Below are 20322 nucleotides of genomic sequence, written 5' to 3' on the forward strand. Positions count from 1 at the left end.
TAATTTTTGATAGTTTCTGTACCTCGTGTTTTGATTTTCCACTGTTGTTACTGAACAAGGTAGAATATGAAAATAAATTTAAAGATACCCAATATTTCATTACTGAGCTTCAAGAAAAACCAAGACTCTTCAGTAAGTAATCATTGTAGTAGAAAACTGAAACTATGAAAAATGGCATCTTTTTATAAGCATATGGATATACTAGGAAAAAAAAAGGCGTGGTTTGTGTGGTGACTATGGAATTAGATTCTCATTATTGTAGTAGTTGTGTGAAGAAACATAATAAAGACATAGCCTGTGTCAAAGATAGCCAGGTTGACAGCCTAATTTAAGATACAGGTGGCTAGTAGAGTAACACTCAGTAAAACAAAATACGTTTTTTGCTCATTAAGTTGTTTGAATATTAGCTAGATGGTTTATGCAGGGATAGCACAAACTGAGAAGGGTACAATACTCTCAATGTTGGTCAAACCACATAGCAGTCTAAATACTCTCCTAATTACCCTGTGTTCATATGTGGATTATATGATATGAGGTGAGGGTTGGTCGCAGTTCTTCCTCTGCTCTTGAGTTCATGGACAACCTGAAGTTATTCAAGACTCCTGTTCACTTGAGTGGTTTCTTCAGATTGTAGCTTAAATGCCTTCTACATATCACATAATGAAAATGACTGGCACAAATGAAATGTTTACTGACTTTTAGAGGAAGTATGTCAAATATTTAAGGTACAGAGAGACTGAACTTCCCTTAGTCTGATATCTGATAGAGAAATCTGCACTGCTGCTTTTGCTTACACACCTGCCCAGTTTTCTGTGTTATCATTCAAAATGACATCAAATTAAAACAAATAAAAAAAGACACTTATGACAAAGTGAACTCAAAGAGACGCAGGGTTGGAAGCAGTCTGTTGAAGAACAGAATAGAGTAGTCTGGTGGGGAAGAGAATAGTTTCATCTGTAATTTATGTGAAAATATGTTAGCCACTATGGCTAATCTACTCCAAACTTCACCAGTTTAAATTCATCACTTAAGCCACATTTTTGGACTACGATTAATAATCATGAAAAGGAGCTGGAAGGGGGCTGGCAATGAATCACAAACAAACAAAAAAAAGAGGTTTAGAAGGTTCACTATTTATCCTGTGCAAACTACTATCTTGACGATTAACCAGTAGGTCAAATGAAGACAGCTGCTTAGATGGGTTAGTGAGCAGTAGGAAAATTAAAATTAAATCTTGTATTTACGGGTTCATATCAGTGTGCTCAAGCTTCATTGGTATCTGTTGGCATGTTGTGTTTTGTAGAAGCAGAACAGTAGTCACATATGCACTTCTAAGAGGGGACTGGCAAAGAAGATCCATAATTTTCACATATAAGAGTAATCAGTAGGGCATGCAGGTGGTGTTGGATTTCAGTTTTTAGAATTGATTTCTAACTAGTGCTTCATCATTGCCTTTGCAGGATGACCTTCAATATCATTGTAGAGAATTTCAGAAAAGTTAATTCAGAGAGCTGTGGTGATCTAGCAATTTACAAGCATTTATTGCCCTCACAAAAGCCTATCAGAGAAACAGAGTGAATAAAACTTTCCTAGCTCCACATCGCCACATATTAGCCTGCAGTCATTCCCAGCCAAAAACATTTGCATCTAGCTAATTATTTATACAGTGTGTTGAACCAGTACCTGATACTGCAGTGTAGATGTCCCCTCAATCTGCCTAATTCATCCAGCCTTTGACAGTTTCTCAGCTAAACTACAGAAACCAGAGTGAGTTCTTCCTACATTGCCTGATACTCTGTTCAAGTGGAATTAAAAGAGTCAGGAGATATCTAAACACTTTGTATTTACTTATTTACATATTTTAACAAATGCAAACTAGTCTCAATTGCATTCATTCTCAGTTACAGAATTAAAAAAAAAAAAGGCTTACTCTTTTAAGTTGAGGTAAAAGTCTTATTGAGAAATGTTGCATTTCTCAAGTCATGAAGTAGAATGTATTGTAATTTTACTGCATATTCATAAGATGGATTGCTTTAAAAGCTTCTGGGTTTGTGCTCATATCCATTTCCTGATTTGGGTCTGTGGCTTTATGCTAAATTTCACCAAAAAACAAAGTTGTGCTCTATTCAACAAAGGAGCACAGATTTGGAGATAAATGTCAAGGAACATTGGATATCCCATGTAAGATAAAATTCAGGCATCATTTTATATATTCACCTCTTATTAATCAAGAATTCCGGGACAAACAAAGATTAACTATTAGTAAAACCCTGACATTGCATCTGTGATGAAACCCTGATCAAATCTTTAATGGCAGCATACTAAAAGTGGATACAGTAGATGTCAGCTGAACCATAAACTAAGCATTGGTAATACCTGCAGAAAACAGTCAGAAAATCATACAGATTTAAAATTGCATCATGTTTGTAGTAAATCCAGAAAACTTACAATTCATATTATTTGTTATTGGTAAGACAGCAAGATTGATATTCATCTATCCTAAATACCTAATAAGTCTGTTCAGTTTTGTTCTCTGTTGACAGCCTTTTAAGATGCTTCTCACAGTGAAGGTGATGAGCAAGAGTAGTTTAGTAAGGTGGGAGCCAAATGACTTTCCTCTTCTACATTGTGGCAAATAACCAGAACTCTCATTGAAGATTAATAGTGCTTAACTTTGCTTTTCAGCTCTGTGTGATCAACACTACCCTTGGGATACATAGTGTTTTAAAATACCAGACTTCCTTATGCCAATAATCTTTTTATAATACGTCTTGCAAGAGCACACCAAAGGTCTATCATGTCTATTCCGTGTTATTAAAGCAAAAGCTTTTCATCTTTTTTTGAACCTAATGTTGTTTAAACCCAGTATAGAAAGCACATTTGCATTGTGAAGTGTTAAATTATTTTCCTTTTTTGGATGTCTCCAGAATACACAAGCAAGTGCCAGGAAGAGCACAGGCTCAGAATTATTTTTTTATAGTAAACTTCCTGTTAGGTGTCCATATTCTGCAACTTTTTTTTTTTCCTGATGTTGCAACAAGATGGTATGCATGCTGTGTGAATATTTACTATGTTTCAAGTCAGTTTTCTTTGGAATGAAAAATAATTTTTAATTAATTATAAAATGCTTTTTAAGGTAATATAAATGGCAATATGTCCATTTATTTTACTCAGAATTTTATTCTAGAACTCTACTATGTATGAATATACTTTTATAGATTTTTTGTATGAATTTAGCATGAATGGAAGTTAAGGACACTTTAGAGGCACAAGCATCTTCTGCATGTAACATCACCTCTGTGTGCAAGCTTTCAAATTTGTAATCTTGATGACTTCTTACATTTTGCTTCCAATATCATTTTTATCTCGTTGGAAAAATACTAAGGGCATGTCTCCTTTATCAATTTAATATTTATCAATATTTAAGTCTGCCCAATCTACATAGGCTTGGATGCTGTCAGGGAATAAAATACAGGATGAATCCCTTTGCATTTACTCTGAAAACAAGGAACACCAGAAGTTGCTTGGTGTCTCAATGCAGCATGACAAAAACAAAGCACTGTTTAAGAGGGAGGTCTTCTCTGTTTCAACATCAGAAGTGCAAGCTGCATGACCCACTGCGGCAGTCACTCAGCTGGAGATGCCTTTAAAACTGTCAGTACCAGTCCCTTGCACCGAAAACCCAGAAGGTACAAAAATGTATTTGGTTATGCTTCAAAGGCTCAACAACAGATATTTGAAGTAAACAAAAGACTAATGGGACTCTCTGTATTGTTTGTGGTTGTGTTTTCTTATTTTTAAAAAGCTGGTGTTCAAACAGCAGAGGTGTTGCTACGTGTGTGGGAAGGGAGGGGTTCTCAAACGCTTTTCTTCTGTAACATTCTCCCACTGCCAGGAGACTTTACACCTTTGCCTGCTTTTTTTTTCCCCAAACGTCTAAATGACTGCAATTAAACAAGACAGCTCTTGGAGAGCAGATTCTTTTCACTTTGATGAGAAGTGAAACTTCTCCTTCCACTCTATTATCTGCGGGTCTTTCGGCAGGCTCAGAGAGCGTGGTTACTCGCCGTGTCTCTCAGCGGACCCTTCGCTTGCAAGCTTGGAGCAGCTCTGCTCCCTTGACTGCACAAGCAGGGACATGTTTTCTCTGCTTTCCCTTCACATGCTTAAATTCAAACCTAGCTACAGTTCAGGAGCAGCTCTTCCCTGTGGAGTGTGGGGTCTGTCTCCACCAGAGCTTTATGTCCACCTCAGAGCCTGACCCTGGTGGTGGCCGTGCAAGCTCCTGGCAGGGCACCAAGGCCACCCTGTGCTTCTCCACAACAGCCCTCAATGGGGAAATCTCCAGCAGTTAGAAAGCATTACAGCTGTCGCTGCTGCAACCTAGCCACTGAAGATGATGTAATACTCTTGGTATCTTTTATTTGCACATATAAAGGTTGTGTTTCTTTTTGGAATCAGATTTTAAGGCTTAAAATGTTTTCCACTGTAGGTGACTTCCCTTCCAAAACACGTGAAAGCAAATTATCTTCAACAATAAGCATTTGCATGACTACACATTTTCACCGTTAGAAACATCTGAGTGAATACAGAATACATATTAAACATTTCTAAAATAATGTAGTATGCCAGGCCTTTAATTTGAAACTTCAGAGATTAGTGGAATTAGGAAGCTTGACTAAAATATATACACTTTTATTATGTTAAAATCTTTTGTCTTTGCATTCTTGTTTTTGTAGCCATTCTTGCAGAATATCAAAGGTTCCCTCAGATGCATTAAACATGCCAAAGCAAGCAAAGCAATCACTACTGTTAGCAATAGAGGGCACTGGACTTTCATTTCTAATATATCTTACTGGAGAAGAAAATACTCAAGTTAAATCCACTGTTTTCCTGCTCAGATTTGGACTTGCACCTCATAGTCTGTTATTCAAATCCTCATATTTTTACTGCACTGTAAGTCAAAAGTATTCATCTAAATAAAACTAAATAGAAAGCTATTCTCTTGAAATTATTTTTGTGTAAGTATCTTGGGGTGGGAGGAGCAAGTTAAATATAGCACTACAATATTGGTCTCAGTGGTGCATATGTCTTGCTTGCAAATTTGTAAACATTTACAAATTTGCATGATTGTTGCTGGCAGTAGACATCATCATTTCCATGCTCAGAATTCATTACCATTACATCTAATCATCTTCAAAACCTCCAAAGCAAAACTCTTCATACAGGCAAATAAGGCTTTAGTGAATTTATACTCATGCTGAAAGTTCAAAAATAAAAACATGAGAAAACAGCATTTTGTTTGAACCCACTTACTTTATATTATGTAAATATACTGAAGTTCAAGCAAATCATACAAACCATTCCTCCTATCTGCAAAACGTGCATCACATTCAATGGAGAGGGGAAAAGAGAAGGTACAAGCACGTACACTTAGGAGTGGGGCACCTATCCAGCATACATCCTTGTCTCAGTGTCACGGCATGCTAGTCAGTGAGGCTGAAAGTCAAGGGGTAGCTTGTCAGCTACCAGCCCAGCTGCATGCTGTAGCCCACAGGTGGGACCTCTGGTGAGCCACTGCCCTCCCTGCTGCTGTGTATCATTCTTAAAACTTCTGCCTGAGGTCCTAAGTATATCCTGTGCCTCTCAGCCAGTGTCACTTCTTTCAAGGGGCTGCCTTTGAAATCAGGAAGTTTGGCCACTCCTCCTATGTGTATGAACGCATGAAATATTTTTCAACAAGAACGTCTTAAAAACAAAACTCCCCAACTCCAAAAGACTCAGTTTTAGACAGACTGCATTCATGTTATAGAGTGCATTTTTGGATTTTGATGTTTCAGTGATGATTAGATGGTTCTCAGTTCTGTAAGTACTTACGTTTTTGTGTACTGCTTTCTTTATTATGCTTTTAATACCTGTGTTGTGCACAAATAATTTTTATGCCTTCAGAGGATATACTGATGGACATGATTTTATACCTGCATCAAACTCAACTTTTACTGAGGTTAATTTCTTTAAACCACGTGCCTGTATTTTAGGTCCTACTGTGGCATGAAAACATAAAAGATGATACTATAAAAGATGTTCCTATGGTAGAAGGACATTATTAGAAATAATAATGTTATTTGTACGTGGTTGCAAATAATTTTATTTGCACAAGACCTTGTATATTTATTTTTACATCTCAAGGTGCTCGGTCAGATCTTGGCGGTGTTTCCGGCCCAACACCTCAAGACTATGTGTAACTGTTACAGCTGCTTTACTCTGTTCTTTCTCTGATCATATGTATGGGCTCTTTTGAAAGGGAAAGACTGTGACCTTGCACATGATATCTGCAGTTATTTCTCAGCAGCAGTGGTAAAATTGATGCAGGCACCCTATTAAGTCTTTGCTTAGAGAATTAGGCATATAAAAAAAAAATCCATTTTTTTTTCCAGCTCTGGAAAGGTTACCTGATTTGTAAATCTTTTTTTCTTGTTTCAGTATCCCAGTCCAATTAAATATTGATATTCACATCACTGACTTTGCTAATACTTTCAATTTTTTCAAAGATCTACATGACAGGTGTTATTACACAGAATAGCCATTTTTCTTTTCTATTCTCTTTTCATAGTGTGTTTGATTGATTTGCCAGTTTAAACCCATCACATTTGCTTCCTGGTAATACTAGTGGCAGGCACACACAGCTGAGTTAAAAGTAGGATACTTTTAGTATTCTCAAGTACTTAGCATTGGTTCTATTGAAATTAAGTGTTTAGAGAAGACATTTTTCTCAAATCATCTTAAAAAATATAAAATATCTTTATATAAGGTTATCAGATGTGTTTTTTTACCATCTCATATACTTTGGAATACTGAAACAGCTTTCAAGAAATTTATTCTAGTATTTTTGCATAAGGGAAAGACCAGTACATCTCTTTTTTGATATGTTGTGATCTTTAAACTTCAGCTTAGAAGCAAGTTGACCAGTGCTGTCTAATTATTGATATAGACTAAATGAGCATTTGTGTTCTTACCTGACTGTATCTTTGCCCTATAAATGCTAAATATTACTTTTATATACTATATTAAAAGCTATACTTAGGCCTGGTAAGAGTTAGGAGTAAATGTTGCATCTCCTTGAGGCAGTTAAAAATAAAAAAGACATTCCTCATAAAGTGAAAATTATATCTAGATAAGTAAAACAGAAAAAGACTCTCTCTGGAAAGTTGCAGTTAATACGAGAATTTAAAATAAGATTTTTTTTAATGCTTTAGTATTACTTTTGGGGAAAACTTTTATGCTAAGAGCTTAAAAAATAATAAAACCAGCATTTTCTAATACCTCACTTGCAGGAAACATGCCAGGGAGTCCATAGCAGGCTACTAGATGATCAGCCTTTTTCAGTCATGCACACATGAATCACAGTGACTCATCTGTGTACTGACCGCACAGCCCACCACCTTTTCAGCCATCAGTGGCAGCTGGCAATCATGGTCTGCCATGTGGCCCAGCAGGTGACGGAGTGATGGTGCCCACGCTGCTGGCGGTGGTGGGTGAGTGCAGGTGATCCCAAGGTGCACTCTTACCAAGTTAGAACTGGCTCCACACACACAGCTTCTCACATTGGTGGCTGGCTTTACCCATGATCTCCTCCAGGGTCTCTGAATGTGATCTGCTATGGTTAGTCCTTACTTTGGTGATCTCTGGTCTCACGTGGCGTCACATAGGTCCCCCAGTTGGATATTTCCTTATTCATCTTGCCATGATTTTATCCATTGTCATTGTTTTCCACCAGGTGATGTGTTAAATCACCTTAAAGGCTAACAGTTGCTTTCTGTTGGTAGTGGTGGACCACTCACATTAAAGCTATGGTTTGCATGATTGTCTGGGGAAAAATTGAGGTTGTAAGGGAAAGCCACAGGTTAGTAGCTGAACTTTTTCTACATTTGCTTACTCTGGAGGAGACAAGGAAGCTTCCTTCATTAGTACATTTCTTTGCACAGCATGATTCTGAGGATCCGTCTTAAGTTCAATGGCATTAGAAGTCACTTCTAACAGGAATAGAAGTACAAAATTGCAGCAAAGAGTGGATCGAAAGAAACATATATAAAACTGTAAGCCATTAACTTTGTTTGCAATCTGTGGCTTATTTAAACTTTGTAACCAAAATATGGAGGGTGTTAATGATGCTCATATGCACTTGGGGAGCTATAAACAACTGTTTCTATATGTGGCAGTAATGGTGCAAATTTAGACACATTTCACAATTGCATTAATTCTTCAGAGGAGTCAGTACTAATACATACATGCAAGTGATACAGAAAAAGTGAGTATCTGTAAATATTTTGATATTTTCCTCTAGAAAAGATTAAATGGAAAAGACCTTGTGTTTCAAAAAGCTCTTTGCTGTTAAGACAGAAAACAAAGGATAGAAATGAAGTCAGCTTACACAATGGAGAAAGATTAGCAGTGGAGTTGCATGCAAATCTGTGTTGGGATGACAATTATCTGGTAAAGTGATATGGCAGAACTACTGATGGTTCAGAGTCATTCAGGTCAGATAGCAGGCCTTCTGCAAGCCTTTGGTTGTTTACGTGATACTGAGTGGCTAGGTGATTAAATGGCAAATGACAATCAGTACCTGTTTAAAAGAAGAAAAAACCAAAACAAACAAACAAACAAAAAACACACAGAAACAGGTAACACTTATGTTGTTTTTACCTTTCTGCATACTATATATCCTAAATGATGTGTTACCACCCAGAGCGGTCTACAATTAGTCACATATCTTTCCCTATGAAGCTCAAAAAAACTCGTTCACTTAGTTTTTGATGTTTCAAATGATGTCACCGTGAAATGTAACTCCATCTTGAAAATGCTGAACATTATGGAGTTTAGGAAATTCCTAACCATAATCTCATAGAAATTAGGGCGTTATTCTGAAACAATACATGATGTAATGCTTGTCCTATTCTTTCATATATATTTTTTTTTCTTAAGGATTCTGTGCTGGCCACCAGCAGAGATGGATGAACTTAGAAGAGCCCTTGGTTTGCCCAAAATAGCAGTTCTTATTTTACCCACTTACAATAATTTTATGCTAATTATGCATTAGAATATTCAAGATTTTTTTTCCCCAGGAAATGAGGATCTCTTCCCACAGTGAGATATTAATGACACTATATTTAGCATAACATCAAAATGGCCCTCCTAGGCATGGAAATACTAATCCAAAAGCTAGAGGCTAGGCTGAGACTCCAGCTGTGACAGAGCAATGAAGACGCCCCAACTCACTTCTGGGTGGGTGAGGAAATTCAGTGTGCTGGGAGGCAGGAATGAATGCAGGGCCTGGAGTAGGCACACAACGGCCAGATGCTTTTATCTTTACATAAAGTCCAGCTACAAAGAGCCTGGCTGAGGAAGTGATGTGTGGTGATTTATCCCCTTCACTTGGCCCAGCTCCAAGTGCAGCCCGCCAGAAGGCCTGGATCATATCTTCCGTTCTGTAGTCTCCCCACTCTTCTATCCACATCAAACGTATTCACCCCATCACATCCTTTGGCAGAAATTTAAGGAGAGATTCTACAATGGAAGTCTCTGCTTTGATTCAGGCTCAAACTGAGAAGGGCCATGGGACAGGGAATGAAGCTTGAGTTGATTGTGCTAGATGAAGCAAACTCCTCAAATTTAGGTTTAGACTGGAAAGCCTAGCTTTATCTAGCAGAAATCTGAAGTCATGGATATGGTGCATTATTGTCAAGAAATGGTAGAGCTGATTCAGTACTAAAAATCTGGCATATACAACTCAGAAATTTAAACAAGCCGTTCCCCTGTTCTGATCACGTAAGAATGATAAACAAATATTATAATGATGGAAATCCAGAAAATGAGGTTGCTGAGATTCAGGATAGAGAAAGCAAAAAATACAACTCTGAGGTGTCCTTGAGCTTGCATTACGCAACCAATTCAAAACAATTTTATTTTTTATTTTTCCTTCTCTAAATACTGTAGAGTTAAGCGTGGAATCCAAAATGGTCCCTACTTGCATACCAGAGCATACTCAAAATGCACTTAATATTCCCATTCAAAAGTCAGTACCAGAATGCTTATTACATGGTTTGGAGCTCTACTGTGTAATCTTTGATTAAATATCCCCAACTATTAAATGCTTACTTAAACTTGCAGGAAGAAAAAAAAAAAAAAGTGAACCCTCAAAGCAGAAAGTATCTTCCTTACAAAAAAATGCACCAAATGTTGTCTTCCCTGAGAATCTAGGATGGTGAGGTGATCACTTGGAAATAATTTTGTCTTTTGGATTTAAAAATCCTATTCAATGTGATTTTTAAAAATTGCTTGAATATTGGACACTGTGGCTATTATGTTCTCTTTGTTACTACAGCAGATGTTTTTTCTTAACTTGCCAGGAAATAATGAAAATACACTTGAAAACCTCAACATTTCAGAACCCTAAGTGATATTCAGTGACCTTCTACGCCATGCTAAACTATTCAGTTAGATTTGCCCATTAGCTAAAGGGAGAAGACTAGTATTAAACAAGCTTTGTTTTTTCCCTTGTGTTTTTCTGGTTGATTGAAGATGTATTCAGTTTGTGGGCTGACAGGAAAAGTATATGGAGAAGGTCAAACAGGTTACAAGTGTCTTTTAAATCTTAAGTTTCCCAGTTCTGTAAGACTATGAGCAAAATAATAGAAACCATGAGCCTTAATAGAAAAATGTACCCTCTTTATGTTTTTCCTTTATCTCTAAAGAAGAGAAACGTATTTAATAGCTTTCTACCCCCTTTCATTTAGCTGCAATATTCTCCTCAATTTATCTAGGTCACTTAGGCCTACATACCAGTTAGATATTTTTAGCTTATTGGTTGTCTTCTACTTCTGGCGAATTGGCCTTTTTGCAATTAAACTTCCTGTCATGATTTTCTATTTCCTTTTTTATTTTTTTTCTGGGAGGAGAAAATTAGAGGACAACATCTGACTAGGAAGAGTGGGTCTGTCTTGGTATGCAGTGCAGGTCTCCTTTGGTGTAGAGAATTAGACAAATCGTGATGAATCTGTGTGCATGTACTTTCCTTTATAGGATCTGTGTGCATGTACTTTCCTTTATAGGAATATGTCTCCTTGCTTCCCTAGATGAAAAGGCAAGTACGAACTCTGAGGAACTGATCAGTGGGGCACAGCAGGGAGAACTCTGAGCAGGAGTCGGTCATACCATAGGTATGACCACTGAGGCTGCATAACTGATTCATGTGCAGTCAAACCAGTTGTGAGGCGCTGTACGGCACCATGGAATTATGCCCACGTTCTCCTGCAACAGGGCACTGCAGTGACTGCTTGTAATACATCTTGTAGTTGTGTATACAGCGCCAAACACAACAGGCACCTAACTTTGATTAGGCTTATTAGGTATGGCTGTAACGCAAACATGGTGATATTCACACCACCCAGCACTGGATGTGGAACTTTGGCAAAGTATTGCAGAAATTAGCAAGTTTGTCTTCCTAAAATTCCTGTATACAAACAGAGGAGAGAGATTAATGTATTACTCTGGAGGGTGGTGTAGAATTGGTTCACCTGAATGCTTATAATAACTGTGGCAATACAAGGAAACAAAAATAGAAATCTTCTGTTGCTAACTCTCAGTGAAGAATGTGTTATTTTGTAATTATCTTATTGCTTGTATTGCTAATGAATATGCTGGTAGCAGATTATGATCTTGTGCATTCATGAATTTGCGTTTAATTGTAAATGGAAGGAACGCATAAGTAGTATAAAATTATATTTGTTTTATACAAATGTTTCACTAAATATTAGTATTTTAATTCAATATAGTATCACATGCTTCATCTAAACTGAAAATTGTCATTCATTGCTATGTATCTTATCAACTAAATGATGGCGGGCCTTTTGGGGAAAGTAATCACAACTTAATAATGTACGCATATAAAATTTTATGCTATTTTAAAAGCTTATAACCTAATATTAAATTATACTGTGAAAATATCAGAAAAGAATGAAGGTATTGCATATGTGGTCTGCTCCGCAACTGATGCATTGGGTAGAATATATGAACTGCATATGAAGCTCTGAAATTCAACTGTGGAAAATAGTCCATGTAATTATTAGCTTCTCCCATAATGCAGTTAAATATGTTTTCTTTTTCTCTCTGTAGAGTCAATGAATCCAAATGGTCGTAGCACAACATGGAAAGTTTTCATTTTAAAAAGGAAAAGAGGCATGGCTTAACATTTCATAATGTTATGGTTCGCTTTTAGGCAGACTAGTCTGTGTCAAATAATCGCAAGATGCTTGACATACTTCAACGTACCAAAACATATCATGATCTTGCATCATAGTTACCTGATGAAAAGTAAAGTTTTCTTTATAAATGAAATGCAATTACAGGGTAGAAAAAGAGGTAGATTTTGCCTACCTTTTTTTTTTTATTATTTTTAAATGAAACAGTCATATATTAAATGCCTTCCTAACATCCATATTTGAATTTTCAAGAAAGTTCCAAAATTAATTTATTTTACCTAAAAGGAGGGAAAAAAAAAAGTTTCCATGAAGAAGGGGAAAAACAAATGAGACTATAACTGAGTATAACTTGATTATACCACATATTTTCAGTCCTGCAATCATACTTGCTTTGTACGAGTTCTTGTCATGTAGTGGAAGTCAGAATATGTGTTTATTTGTTGGATTAGGATTTAAAAGTGCATTAAACTATTTAACATGGATTTTTCACTTGAGTTCCTTTTAGTTAGATCTCTCAAATTTTGTACTTTCTCACATGTGCAACGTTTGTTATTTTGATACTGATTTTGCCTATGATAAAACCATAGTTGAAAAACTGGAGAAGTTGAGAAGAAGCCTTGGCATTAAGCATAACCTAATGTTTTACTCTTTTGTGTGACTTTTTAGGTGTTTCCATTTTATAATAGATCTCAAGTGATCTTTGCTTTTCTAGGACAAATCTTGCATTTGTTTTTAAATTGGCCTGGACTTTAAAACGATTCTGAGTACAGTGAATCTGAAAAGCAGGATAGTTTTTTTCCACAAGAGTGGCAAATCAAAATAAATTGGTATGGCATGGAATTCTTAAGAAATTGGTTATTTGAGATATGTTTGGGGATATTGATGTTATTTTTCTTCAAGCTCCGGGTGCCTGGTTGAGGACTATATATTCCCCACCATGTATAAAGGTGAGAGGATACTGCAGTCACCATCACAATATCTCTGCCCCATCGTCAAGGGGTGCCTAATTCTATCAAGGCAAGCTGTAATGCGGGAAAAAATGCAGCTTGGGATGTCTAGTTTTAGTTACGTTAGAGATGTTGCTTATCGTTCCTGAAATTCTGTTACCTGAAATTAAATGCCAGTTGTATTTTTTTTCTTGATATCTAGAACTGATACAACTGAGATAGTCAGTTTTGTGTATGTACATATGTGTATATACACACAAACTATTATTATTATATTATTGAGTATATAATGTAAACATTCCCTTGTTGTTATGCTATGAGAGCCTAAAAGACACTCTAGCTAACTCCAAACTTGTTTTCAGAAAACAGATAATATGTTCACACAGTATCATTAGTAAAGACATACATCACATCCATAAAAGCTATGTGAACATTCATGCTGCTCTGCCTTCAGTCATAAATAGACTAGAGGTGTTCAGATGGTTGACACCTGAGTCACAAAACTTGGTAATCCTAGCAATGGTAATACTGATGTTATTCTAGATGTATATGGCTGTACAAAGTATGGATGCACTAAAACAACATCAACTGATAGAAGTTCTTGTGAAAAACATTTTGGTCTTCAAATTATCTTTTTTTTTTTTTTTAAAGCAGTTATCACCAAAGTGATGAGGAAAATTGCCTCACCCAAATTACTAAACAATGGACAATAAAACTATCTGCATGTAAAGAGATTGACTCCTAAAAAAATAAATAATAATAATAATAAAAGAAAATAAAAGAAAAAGTATTTGGGATCCACATAACATCATTTCACTTTTGTAGCTGATGATATGAGTAGAAGTTAATGATTATCAAGGAATTTGGATGGTTATTGACAATAAGAAACCAAATCATAGACGGAATTCTTACTGGAAAAGGTCAGCTTTCACTAACAATATTAAGATATTAAGGTGGTCAGTGTTTCTGATTTTTCTAACCTCTTCTGACTTAATGTACAGTAATCACATGTATTATTGGTACATCTAAGCAATGTTCTCCATTAAAACAAAGGAAAAGTTATACAGATAGAAATGTCTTTTACAGATGGAAATGTCTTTAGGCATTTGAACTGTACTTTCAGCTCTTTCTTGTGAGTGCCTAAAGCTGGAAGGAAGAAAAATAATGCTGTGCTAAGGAAGTATTTTCCCCAAATACGGCCCAGCATCTCTAGCTCAGATTTGCAGTTACAACTGCAGATTGGTGTTACGACATTTTGATACAGGAAAGAATGTCACTGATTGTATTTAATTTCAGCTTTGCAAGCATTTTTTTTTGTCCCCCCCCCCCCCCCCAAAAAAAAAAAAAAAAGATTATCATCATCATGTTAGCAACAAAAAGCGGGGTGCCATTCTGCTTACTGCTGTACGTTCTTCTGCCTACTTGAACCTCAAACCTGAAGACAACACTACACATTTTGTTCCTTGTTCATATTTAAACTTCATCTTTATGAAGCTAAGTACTGTTAATAAAACAGTGCTGTTTCAGGATCCAGTGTTTCTGTAAAACACACACAGAAAATGGAGGTGAGTGAGGCACCACTAATGCCCCAAGCCTCTGCAATGACAGGACATCAGAGAGGTCTAAGACTCCTAGAGAACCCAAGCAGGAGATGTGTTTTGGTTTGGCTTTCTTCGAGATGGAACAGAGGCTTGGTAGATGAAATGAGTTATTTTATGTTCAGAGGAAGACAAGGAAGTCAGATATCTGTTTCTGCCAGTTATAGAAACAGTCAATATTCCTGTCCTGACAGCATAGTAATTAGAACAAAACATAACACAGGATCAGAATAAAAGAATGAAAGCAGTGAGAGGTGATATCAGTAACTTCAATAAAACCACAAAGTTGAAAAAATTACACTCTTGTGCAAAATTATGTTTTTTCTTGAAGCCTCTATGTATTTTTTTAGTGGATCCCCTTTCTGACTGCATCAACTATAAACTGCAGGTCTTTGTTCCCAAAGCTCTTTACAGCTCCACTTTGCCTTATCTGACCTCTAAGTAACAGCAGTGAACTCCTGCCTATCAGATTTTACTACCCACTTGTTAATTTTCTGGTGTCTTTCTGTTCTGTTGGGTTTTGTTGGGGGGGGGGGGGGGGCGTCCCTTATTTTTTTTCCTCAGAAAAGCTCCACATGTATTTCTACAAGTCTAGTTGATTATTATCTCTTAAATAATTTCTTAAGAACATCTCTAAGTGTTCAGGCATTTGAGGTTTTTGTTTGTTTTTCTTTTAACGTATTTTTTCAGGTATTCATGTGATAGTAATTGGGTATGTTGCTGCTTGCCTTGTATTTCCCTTTTGCTCTGATGCATCTTTGTATACCATTATGTCTTTATTTAGTACTCAGGCAGTGTGATCCGTAGGTCAACAACTTGTCTGGTATTTTTTTTCCTCTCTCTGTTTGTATGCTGTTTAGCCCAGGGGGTTTCTGGTCCAAGATTGATTCTTAAGTACTATGGTAATGCCAATTACAATTTTAAATTGGATATGAGTGCTGTTATATGACTTGCAGTTGAAGTTATAAATATTGACCTTGGTGCCTTGTTTGACTTTGTCTCAGATAATATTCTTCACAGCAAGCTGGGAAAACATGGGCTAGGTGAAACCAAACTATATTTGCAAAACTTATTTTCTAGCCCAGTTGTGTTGCACAAATGGACTAGAAAAAGTGTATTGAATGAGGCTGGCATGCTTTCTCCATTTTTATCAGTGTTTCAAACAGGGGAATACAGAATACCAATATTAAAAGCCACTGAATATATGGAGAGCATGGCAACTAGGAAATTGGAAAGTAGAGTAAGATTTGGAAACCTATGTTTGTCAGTTGAAGCAGTAGTCAGAAATAAATAAAATTAATAGAAGTGAATGTGAAATACCACCTTTAACTAGGAACGAGCACCTATGCAAACATAGGGTGTGGAATGACTTGCAATTTGGTGTGCAACTTGGATAACAAAGGGAGAGTAAGTCAACATCACCATGTATATACCAGTCAGGCTGTCACTAACCATGTCTTGAGAGTTCTCTCTAAAAATACGCATACACATTTACTGAAGATATGCTCTCTATTAGCTGTAAAACTTCTGAAGGGATTTGCTTGCTCTGCTCAATACTGTTATGACTTCAGCTGTTTTGCTGTGCTTTAAGAAAGATGAGTTTCTGCAGAAGAGTGTGAACAACCAGAGATTGATAAGATGTGACTTGTGCGAGATGAGGCTGTGGCCTGAGAAATGCTGGCTTGAAGATGGCGGCAGAAAGGCGGAGCAGGCTTGATATTGGGAAAGGACTATCTGTTGTGGCTGGAAAAGCAGCAGCTTTCAGGGGGCACGTGTGGTTTTGGATGCCCATGCACTTCCATGACAGCTTCTGATGGCTTCCTACAGTAAAGAGCAATCCACAACAGCCCCTTTCAGCAGGAGGGTGGGCAGGGATGCGGAGCAGTCACCCGGCCTTGTACACAGCTTCAGGCCTGCTGCCGGCACCACCAGCCATCCCACCATTTTAGGAAGGGCAAAAAATACTCATCCAGTACTGGGTTCTGTGATCGAAGTTGTGCTTCCTAACAGACTGTCACTGTCGCTAGGGCTCGTGGCCTGCCCTGTGTGGAGGGCTGGGGAGGATCATGAAGCATGTGGAAGAGGTTACCGCGTTGCCGACATGAGGGGTGTTCCACCTGGTGGCACAGCAAGAGGGGCTTGCTGATGGGGCGTGACACAGCCCTGACAACAAGGAGACGTGTTTTCTGACATTATAGATGATATCAGTATTAATACTTAACAGACGCGGTCTATTTATAGGCATGGTTCAGTCACTGTAAATAAAAACAGCAGACTACAAATATGTGGCCTGGCACTTCTCTCCTATTTTTGATCTGTGGCGATCAGTTCCTCCTTGCAATGTCATTCCAGCCTTGAAGATCGCATGAAAAGTAGCTTGTAAAGCCATGTGTTGCTTCTGTTCCAATATGTTTTATGTACATACTGAATTATGTAGTAGATGATCAAAAAGTAAAGTAGACGAGCAAAGACCCAGAAAGAGTTAGCCAAACTCTCCTGGGACATGGGCGAGGACATAGCGTGGAAGTCACATTTTTTACAGTGGCCTGTCCTGGGAATGACATGAGATGCTGCATTTACTCGGGTAGATAATGATAGGACATGGGGGAATGGTCTTAAACTAAAAGAGGATAGATTTAGACTAGACGTTAGAAGGAAATTCTTCACTGTAAGGGAAGTGAGGCACTGGCACAGGCTGCCCAGAGAAGCTGTGGATGCACCTTCCCTGCAGGTATTCAAGGCCAGGCTGGATGGGGCCTTGGTCAACCTGATCTAGTGGGTGGCATCCCTGTCTATGGCAGAGGGGTTGGAGTTAGATGATCTTTAAGGTCCCTTACAACCCAAACCATTCTATGATTCTATGGTTTCAGATAAAACATACATGAGCTATATTTGTGAGGTGTAAATATGTTTATTATTCTGGCTGGATAGCTAGTTGTGGTTGCAGCATGGTTAAAGCAGATTTTGTCATAGGTAAAGCCCTTGGCTGGTACACCTGCGCTGGAGCAGTTGGTGTGGGCATGTTCTGTGGCAGCAGGGCAGGATGGCCGAGCGCGGTGTGTTCAACAGAAGCTGTAGGGCTGAGTCTGAGGTGGCCACCAGGGGAGCTGCTGTGGTCCTGAGGGCCTGTCCCCTTCAGCACAGGTGTTGGGTCAGCTGCAACACATTGGGTTCACAGAATCATAGAATATCCCGAGTTGGAAGGGACACACAAGGGTCACTGAGTCCAGCTCGTGGCTCTGCACAGGACCACTCAAAAATGGTTTCAGCACGTGTCGGTTCATGCACGATTAGCTGGAGATTTCCTGGTGGCTTTCCCTGGAGATTCCTCAGGTGTTTGTTAGAAATAAAGTGGGTGTTGAAGGCTGTTTTTTTTGTTTTGTTTTGTTTTGTTTTTTTTAAAAAAAAAAAAGCACTTTTAAATTTGCTATCTGTGAACCTAATTCTTATCAATTTCTTTCGGGAAATTTTGACCCAAATGAGGAAACTGCATGTTAATTAAGCATTTCTAAACCAGCTGTTTTGTTTTAGCTATTTAAAAGGGAAAAGGGCTGATATATATAGAACAGTAGCATTGAAAACTGTAAAAATAAAAAATTTCTCAAGCAAAAAGTTAGCAGCTTTTGCATCGAAGGACAAAGTAAGCATACTGCATCAGTCTGTTTGAACTGTCTATAGAAGTACTCCATTAAGAGAGGAACACCTGAATTTTTTAAAAGTTCTTTTTGAAAATTGTCTACTGTGGTTTGCAGCAGAGCCTGGTTTCATTCTTCTACTGGAGAAACTGAACTTGTATTTACTAGTCGAAAATTCTGACAAGGAACAGTGAAAAATAGGTATCAGTAACTGTTCAAATTTCTGATTGTCTTCTAGACCAGGTATTTTTCTTGTCAGTAGTGAAAGGTATGGGCTGTCTCTGGGCTTCCAGTATTTGAGACAGCATTTCAGTTTATTAAGGGGTAAATTTATGTTTTTCTAACTTTCAGGTTCTCTGAAACTATTTATTGAGACATCAGAAGGATTAATGTTCATTTTCCTTCTGTTTCTGAGCTGCAGTTTTTCTTGTGTTTTTTACGTTTTCAGAGATCTTCCTAATATTTATGGTACAAGAGAAGAAAAATAAAATAAAATGGTGAGAGTCTAGAGGGATGGCATGGGCTTTGCATCATAAAGCGCTTCCAGCTCTACTTTCAGTCATCTACACATGTCAGAAGTGTGGCCTGGATGGAGATGTAAATACTGGTTTCTAAAATAATCCAAAGAGACTAGAAAGGAGGCCACAAAGAAACTATAGAAGTTACAGGATTACTTGCAGCAAAAATCAGATTCTTCTTAGATGTAATGGCTTATGTAAGTTACAGTTTTGATTAAAAACCATTTGTTGCTTTATTCATAAATCTGATTATATGTTTCCTTGTGAATGGATAAAATGTGTGGATAGAAGCCTTAGTACTATAACATTTTACAACTATTTTGCAGTGTTGGTTTACAATGACAAGTACAACTATTTTGCCTTTAGCTCAGCCATCTGTCTGACACTCTAATCTCTCAGAGTTGTAAAAGTCTATCCCCATGGCATGTGTGTCATCCAATAATCCAGGTGGTGGCAAACAGCCATTGTTTTTTCCCTGGGGATAAAACTAATATTGCATCATCCAACGGAGCTTTTATGAAAGTTCAGACAGGCTTATCTCCCTCCTGTCTAGGTCCTTGGAGACGGGCAAGTTGGACGGTTGTCCAGATTGGTGGTGACCAGCATTTTGCTGAGATTTCTTACCTGTTTCTTGGCAGTTTTGCAGGTTTTTTTTTTTTGTTTGTTTGTTTTTAGCACAGGGCCTTGCATAAATTCAGTTTTACTACCATGCTGTAGCATGGTATGTACTTTGAGGGGATGGGGGGGTGGGGGAGGATCTTCATGGAGGGTTTCTGTTTTAGATAAGGTATTTCTATGTAGAAAAGTGAGCTGGGGACACACTTTTTGGTTCCTTCAAGGCATATTTTGCCAGATGCAGAGAGACTATACATGTAGAATATGCACAGTTTTAAAGCATAAAGCAATTGTTTATTGTCTAATCCACAAGATTTATGAGGCCAAGCAGAAGTATTGATAATGGGGTCCCAGCATTTCTTGGCCCGACAGAGGGGAAGAGTCAGCCCCCATCGGTCCCGAAGTGGCTCCTCTGTGGCTTCATTGCTGTCTGCTCTTGGCCCCCTTGGTGTGGGTGGCATTGACAGCTGGACCCAATCTATCCAGACTAACCCTGACCAGCACCACCCAGCATCCAGTGTGCTTCCTCCAGTAGGATTCTGTATTTTTCTGTGCAGATTGTTTTCCCTTTTGACACTGTGTTACTAAATCCCATCTGAACGGTCCTAACTCTGTCTGTGATTTTCTACTTTTATTATCTTCCTGTGGACATGCTCTTTGCTTTTCCTCAGTGGTCTGAATCTGTGTGATACAGTTGTGCCGCACTGGGGCTTCCTGTGGGGTGTTGGTGCCCTGGTGCCTAAATCCTTTGT

The 20322-nt window shown here is 37.9% G+C and overlaps 1 protein-coding gene across 23 annotated transcripts in view; it reads left to right on the forward strand.

Annotated features, from left to right (window-relative positions):
- DMD (dystrophin) overlaps positions 1-20322 on the forward strand; it is a 1241706-nt gene that overhangs the window by 290791 nt on the left and 930593 nt on the right. The window lies entirely within an intron of this gene.

Source organism: Anser anser, assembly GCF_964211835.1.
Source record: "Anser anser genome assembly, chromosome: 1".
Classification (NCBI taxonomy): Eukaryota; Metazoa; Chordata; class Aves; order Anseriformes; family Anatidae; genus Anser; species Anser anser.